The 8,098-nt window shown below is 40.4% G+C and overlaps 1 protein-coding gene across 5 annotated transcripts in view; it reads right to left on the bottom strand.

Moving 5' to 3' along the window:
* Positions 1-7,638, bottom strand: part of Zbbx (zinc finger B-box domain containing) — a 96,659-nt gene extending 89,021 nt beyond the window's left edge. For 2 of the 5 annotated variants that reach the window (XM_059265487.1, XM_059265485.1), the window contains exon 1: positions 7,428-7,607. The gene's annotated coding sequence lies outside the window, so the exon portion shown is untranslated. Of the gene's footprint in view, positions 1-7,427 lie in introns of all 5 variants that reach the window. The other 3 variants (XM_059265489.1, XM_059265488.1, XM_059265486.1) reach the window with 2 other exon arrangements.
* Between the last annotated feature and the right edge of the window lie 460 nt (positions 7,639-8,098).

Here is an 8,098-nt window from a genome sequence, read left to right on the forward strand (position 1 = left end):
TGTCAGAAATCAAAACCAAGGATCTGGTTGTGTGAGTCAACCGGTCTTAACACTCAAAGTCAAGCCCAGCCCAGTCAGTAGTATCTGATGCCTGGTTCAAGCATGGAGAATTTAATCTTCAGTAAGGAAGAACTGGTGAAAATATTTGATAGAAACACAGAAGATAAATCTGGAAAGTTTGCTCAGAAAATTAAGGACAGCACCAATACAGAAATTTATATCCCCACATGGAAATCCACATAATCAAATCAATTTGTCAGCTTCTTCCTCTGCTGACAAATCTCAATAGTATGACAACTCATGACAATGATTTTGGAATCTCAGTAGTATGACCACTCATCACAACGACAGCTATGTTCATATCAGCACTGTTTGTAATAGCCAGAACATGGAAACAACCTGGATGCCCTTCAACTGAAGAATGGATTAAGAAAATGTGGTACATATACACAATGGAGTACTACTCAGCAGAGAAAAACAATGACATCATGAGGTTTGCAGACGAATGGATGGATCTAGAAAAAATCATCCTGAGTGAGGTAACCCAGACTCAGAAAGACAAACATGGTATGTACTCACTCATAGCAGGATACTAGATGTGGAGCAAGGATGAGTGGACTGCTACTCACATCACCAGGGAGGCTACCTGGAAAACAGGACCCCAAGAAAGACACAGGGATCTCCCAATGACAGAGAAATGGAATGAGATCTACATGAACAGCCTGGACATGAGTGGGGGTAGTGAAGGGCGAGGGTCGAAGGAAAGAGAGCTTGGGGGAGCGGGAGATCCCAGCTGGATCAACAACAGAGAGGGAGAACAAGGAATAGGAGACCATGGTAAATGAGGACCACATGAGAATAGGAAGAAGCAGAGTGCTAGAGAGGCCCACAGAAATCCACAAAGATACCCCACAACAGACTGCTGGCAATGGTCGAGAGACAGCCCGAACTGACCTACTCTGGTGATGGGATGGCCAAACACCCTAATTGTCGTGCTAGAAACCTCATCCAACTACTGAGGGATCTCGATGCAGAGATCCATGACTAGGCCACAGGTGGGTGGATCTCTGGGAGTCCAATTAGAGAGAATGAGGAGGGTTTATATGAGCGAGAATTGTTGAGACCAAGGTTGGATAAAGCACAGGGACAAATAGCCAAATGAACGGAAACACATGAAATATGAACCAATGGCTGAGGGGTCACCAACTGGATCAGGCCCTCTGAGTGGGTGAGACAGTTGATTGGCCTGATCTGTTTGGGAGGCATCCAGGCAGTGGGACCGGGTCCTGTGCTCATTGCATGAGTTGGCTGTTTGAAACCTGGGGCCTATGCAGGGTCACTTGGCTCGGCCTGGGAGGAGGGGACTGGACCTACCTGGACTGAGTCTACCAGGTTGATGTCAGTCTGCAGGGAAGGCTTTGCCCTGGAGGAGATGGGAATGAGGGGCGGGGCTGGGGGGAAGGTGAGGGGGGCGGGAGGGGGGAGAACAAGGGAATCCGTGGCTGATATGTAGAACTGAATTATATTGCAAAATAAAAATTTAAAAAAAAATAAAAAAAAGAAAGCTTCTCTTAAAACTGTCTACAGAGTCAGTCACATATCCAAAAAGCCCATATGTCTATTTGATTCTATCTCACTTTAAATAATGCTGCAGAGTCTGTGAGCTTCTATGAGGCCAGAGTAGTGGTTTCTATGGGTTCCCTTGTGATGACCTTGACCACTCCCCCTCAGCTCACACAATCCTTCCTCCTTCTCTTCAACAGGATTTTCTGAGCTGGGCTCAGTGCTTAGCTGTGGATCTCTGCATCTGTTTCCATCAGTCACTGAATCCAAAGCTCTCTGATGACAACTGGAGAAGTTACCAATCTGATTATAGGAAATGGCCAGTTCAGGTTACTTATCCGTGTTGCTAGGAGTCTTAGCTGGTTTGCCTTGCCCAGCCTTAATACAAGGGGAGGAGCTAAGTCCTACCTCAACTTGATATGCCATGCTTTGTTGACACCTACAGGAGGCCTGCCAGTTTCTGAACAGAAACAGAGGAGGAGTGGCTGGGGGGATAGGGCAGAGAGGAGGAGAGAGGAGGGAGGGGAAATGCAGTCAGGATACAAAATAAATGAATAAATTTAGTTAATAAAAATAAATAAATAGTGGAAGAGAGTATTTGTAGACTAGCTGATTAGGGATCAGTGTGCAAGATATACAAGGAAATCCAACCACTCAAAAGCTAATAATTATATCTAATTTAAAAATGAGCAAGATCTGAATAGACATTCTGAAAAGAGGACATACGAATAGCCAACAAATATATAAAGAAAAGTCAATAAATGTGAAGAAAATAATTTAAATGTTTAAGTACAAAGATAAAAATCACAAAAATTCTGTGTGTTATACAATATAGTTGGTGTGCCATAAGGTATGTTTATAATTTCTATGAACAAAAAACAATTCTAGCTGTTCCTCATGGCCCCTATCACATGAATTCTAGCTATTCCTCATGGCCTCTATATACTGAACCTACACTGACCAAAACAAAATGAACATGGTGTCTACCCCTGAGAGACTCTGCCCAGGGAAAACTCACAGAAGAATTACAATATTGTGGGACTGTGGGACATTCTGAGCAAAGAAAGCTTCTAGGATAGGCATCTGACTCACACTCAGACACCAAGTATTACCTCTCAAAGCTAAAGTAAGTGTCATAGTATCTAAAGGTATTTCAGGAATGAAAAACTAATACCTGTATTGCTTTGGGGGGGGGGGGAGATGCAGCATTTGCAAATGGAATGCTTGTCTACTCTCCCACATGTAAGAAACAGCTCTGTAGGAAGTAGCTTTGTCTATTTTTATCAAGCACAGGCTACAAATCTACCTTTTCAATATCTCCAGGGGGAACTGGGGAAATGACTCAGTCCATAAAGTATTCTCTGAGTCAGCATGAGACCTTCCTTTCTGCTCTCCAGTACTTATGTAAAAGACAGGGGCAGGTGTCTGTAAAGCCAATGCTGTGACTGTGACTCAGGGGGATACTGGAGTATCACTGGCCAGCTGCCTGAGCTAAAAGTTCAGTGAGAGATGTTACTTCAGAAATATGGTGGGAAATGATGAGGAAAAATAACAACCTGAGTGAGTGCATCTACACATTCATAACACACACACACACACACACACACACACACACACACACACACACCACACACAGGAAGGAGAGAGAGAGAGAGAGAGAGAGAGAGAGAGAGAGAGAGAGAGAGAGAGAGAGAGAGAGAGAGAGAGAGAGGGACAGAGACAGAGAGACACAGAGAGACAGAGACAGAGACAGAAATAGAGATGAGTGGTGGGTGGAGGTGGAATAAAACAAACAGTTGTTTCAGAAATATTCCCAGACAGTAAAATAGAGTCCATCTCCCCTTCTGATATTAATCAGGAAATCAAACTGCTGGCCTCCTCTCTTCATTTGATAATTTCATAAAAGTCTAAATTTTTGTAATTACCACCCAAAAGAGAACACAAGAGAATCCCCAGAGTTAATGTTTCTGGTTAATCAAAATATCCTCTTGTCCGAATTTCCTTTGCACATTAGGATCTTTGTGTGATAAGGCTTTCTATGCGTGTGCATATGCAAGAAGTTTAACGTCCACACAAGGATTGATTCTATCCATACAAAGGATGAAAGAAAAGCCTGTAAATCTCATTAGAATGAGATGATTCAGATTTACAGCTCTGATGATAATGTGATTTAACCAATAAACAGTCTTATTCAGAGGGCACTTCACTTCACTGAATGCAGTTAGTGAGGCTTCTTTTCAATTAAATGTTTATCAAGTCATGCACACAAGCCAATTTATTGTATGCATAAAAATGAAAAATTATAATGGTGAGTCATGCTATTCTCTCTGTTTCTTTGGGTAAAGCCAAAGGAGAATTAGTCATCTTTCTCAAGACAATAAAGCTATAACAGTGTCTGAATCATAAATAGCAAAACAAAGCTTGAGGCACAAAATAAAATTACAGGATACAAATAACTTCTTTTTTCTTTTTTTTTTTTTTTTTTTTTTTGGTTTTTCGAGACAGGGTTTCTCTGTGTAGCTTTGCGCCTTTCCTGGAACTCACTTGGTAGCCCAGGCTGGCCTCGAACTCACAGAGATCCGCCTGGCTCTGCCTCCCGAGTGCTGGGATTAAAGGCGTGCGCCACCACCGCCCGGCCTAACTTCTTTTTTCTAAGGTTTTTTTATTTGTGTATTTATTTTATATGTGTATGTATGTATGTATGTATGTATGTGTGAAGTGCTCACAAAAGCCAGAAGAGGTCATCAGATATCGTGGACCAGAAGTTACAGGTGACTCTAAGCCACCCAACATGTACTTTATTTACCTGGTTTTGTTGTTTACATAATATTCTGTCATCTAGATCAATATTCACTAACATGAATGCATTCAATATGATATCAGATTTACTATTAGAGTTTGACATTGTTACTATACATGTTCTGTTTTTAGGAAAGAAACCCAATCACTCTGTTGCCACAGAATGGAAGAAAGGAATGTACGATAACCTATGAAGCTAGGAAAAAGGGTGTTAGGAGGTGCCCGGAGTTTCCAGAGAACTTAACATTGTTCCATTGGTAGAATGAGAACTTTGAGAAACATTTGTCTTCAGCAGAATCGTCCAGGCTTTTGAACTTGAGAAATGATATTATAATCCAAAAAGTTAACACTCAAGAAATGTGTTATTAAGATACCACAGAAACTCAAAAACTCATAATGGCTTAAGGAAGCTTACAATTTGGTAGGATGCTCATAACTATCCTTGGCTGTACATGGCCAGTAGATCATGAATGGACATACCCTGCCATAATTGAGAATGTTTGGTGGGTTAGTTGTTTCTTCTAATGACTCAGATAATCATATATATATATATATATATATATATATATATATATATATATATACACATCCTAAAATTTAAAAGCTAACCATTAAGATTTTTCTTTTTTTACTTTAGAATGTATTTTTAAAGTTTGTAATCATTAGACTCTTTGGGGGAGAGTTAAACGTTTTTAGGTCATTAGGTAATACAGTACATGAAAATCCGAGATTCACGAAAGAAATGTTTAATACAAATTAATTCAAGCCTTTGACAGTCTTATCCACTCAGAATCTCTAATAGAACACAGCTGAGTGATACTAAACAATACACATGTAGCCCAATATTTCATGCTCTACGCCAATTTTTTCTTAAACAACTGGGAAGGTTTGTATTTAGTTATCCAGGTAAAATAGCCTTTTAGGACACTTTCAAATTAAAAAAATGATGAGAAAAAATACTGAATTTAAGATACTTAACTCTTAAGTTAGACCTGATTCAAAGTCAAAAGACCCTTTTAAATAATGAGGACCTTGTAGACGTAAGCTCTTCTCTAGTTGCCTTTAAAAAATCTATTAAAATCACAGTGGGAAGGAATCGATAATTATTAATTCAATATCAAATAAAACCTTCGATGACTATGAGCAACAAAGACATTATTACATCTTTAAATTACCAAGCCCTTTAGTATGTGATCAGCTACATTTGGTCTCATATATCCCACTGTCGCTCTGGTTTCCCGTGGATGGTTTAGGCATTAGATCATTAAGCACGTGAAGATGGTGAAGGGACCAGAACTCCTGGTTCTACTACTCGTCCTGTCGGCTGCTCCTAAGACTTCAACTCTAATTACAGTTCTATACACTCAACATCATTAAGTCAAATTAATAAAAATTAATAATCATCTAAATAAACCCAAGGTTTTATTGGTTAATATTATTTCCTCTTTCCCAGTCACCACCCTTCACACATTAGAAGATTATATACTTTAAAATTTTATATCTAAAATACCTTTGGATATCTTTCTGGCGTCCAATTGCTTCTCTTGCTCTCTAGGGCCATCAAGATGGCTTGGCACTTAGAAGCTCTTGCCAACAAGCCTAGAAGTCTAAATCCAAGTCTAAGAATCCACATGGAATGAGGTAACCTTCTCTGCACTCATCCTCTGACCTCTGTATGTAACACACACACACACACACACACACACACACACACTGCAATAAAGATTGTAAAGGGTTCTCTATACATAATAAATATGACCCAAGTACTCTGCCTGGCACTTAAGATTGAGATTTTCTATTAACCATCACCTGCTTCCTAATCTCTTGTTCTCTTTTTCAATTATTCTATTCATTGAGCAATTTGAAGACCGACTCTTTATTTCCTCCATCAAAAGAAAAAAAAATCTTCTCCTTTGGAAACTGTGTATGACGTTTGTTTACTTTTCTCTATTTTTGCATAATTGTTTAAGTAGGTGCTGTTTTCAGAGCAGCCCAGGTATTTGGGAGGCATCCTTTCGTTGATCTTTGTATCTCCATCAATTATCACAGTTTCTGTATATCTGACAGTGTGGATAATAGCATACTAAGCTGTAAAAATTACGTTTCTCTACTACTTTTAATTTATTGCACAATCTTATCCAGGAAAAAAAGCATTAGTTCTTCTGCCCATAACAAATGTTTGTGTTTTTACATATCTGCTACAGGAGATGGATTAGCAATCAACAAATTTATATCAAATATCTCCATGTGTAGTATGAAGTACAGAAGAACAAGGTGAACAGGTAGGTATTACACCAATCCTCTCTGAATGTTTGTTCTGATGAAGGAAATAAAAAGACAAAAAAGCAAACAAAGTAACTTCAGGAAATATTAAGTGTCCTGAAAGAAGGAAAGAGAGGAACTAATTCCAGGAAATTCCTTTGTAGGGCACCCAGCAGTGTTATGGATGTCAGGGCCAGCTTCTGTGTAGCCTCTAAGGAGGATCAGGAAAAGAGGTGAGAATTTATAGTTTTAATCCTACTCAGCTTCTCTTTCACAAAATATTTTAACATAACTTGCTAACATCTCTGTTAATGTCTACTTTGGCTTCAAAATGAAACAAAAAGCAAAGAGAAAAAGAAAAAGACATCCACTACCTCAGATATTTCTGGAGCCAGGCACTCCTACCCTACCAGCCTTTGCTTGAGAGGAGTGGATTTCAAGAGAGAAGCAGCTAAATGAGAACAGACAACCAGAAAGAAAACTGCAAAGGAATTCTGTGAGATGGTTTCCCCAGTAACTACACGTTTCACAGGGCACCAATGACTTCAAACGACAAAAGAGACTAGCATTTGAAAAGGGAATTGGGGATGCTGTAACTGATGGAGGCTGGGCTTTCTCTGAGCTTCACGCTTGGCTCTAGTCTGCACTGACATCATTGGCCAAAGTCTTTTCTTTAGAAACATGTAACTCCTGAGCTAGGGCTGTGTCTGGAAGCCCAGGAGTCTGATATGGCAAGGGTCCAGCAAATACCTCCTAGTTCGACCGATACTCTTCTCCCAACCCGGCAGGGTCTCCTTTCTCACCTACTGCTCCACGGTCTGCACCACCCAGATACAGCTCATCGCCCGGCTCTACTCCCAAGACCTTTCACTCTTCATTTACTGTGTGTCCTCCTTAATACTACAACTCACCCGGCGACCCTTGTTGCAGCAGCTGCTGCCACTGCCGCCTGAAGCTTCCGCTTTGGTTCCCTTGGTTACCGCGTTTCATCGGTACCCATAGCAACCAGAATGCTTAGGCTTGGTACTGCTGCTGGCCACCTCCAGAGGGAGGAAGAGAGTCTATGATGTGTGAGGGAATGGGAAGATCCTAGGGAAGGAGAAGGCAATGAGATTCAACTGAGTGTGTGTGTGTGTGTGTGTGTGTGTGTGTGTGTGTGTGTGTGTGTGTGTGTGTGATAGTTCTCTTGGCCTGTGCCTGGGCTGATCTACTTTACTGATCCACTACAACACTGCAACTGTGGATCAACGATTCCTACGTGTACCACTCAGCTCATCCTCATAACAACCCAATTTATGTGTGAAAATTAAGGCACAAAGAATTTAAGTAATTTACAGCAAATTAAAAAGCTAGCAAATTGAAGGCCCACAAATTAGTTTTAGTTGTATAACTTCGGTAATCCCCTCACCCATGAATAACGTTTCACTGCTTTCAAAAGGCCCAAGAATACAGGACAAGGAATCTAGTCCTCTTG

Source organism: Peromyscus eremicus, chromosome 6 (genome assembly GCF_949786415.1).
Source record: "Peromyscus eremicus chromosome 6, PerEre_H2_v1, whole genome shotgun sequence".
In the NCBI taxonomy this organism is placed as follows: Eukaryota; Metazoa; Chordata; class Mammalia; order Rodentia; family Cricetidae; genus Peromyscus; species Peromyscus eremicus.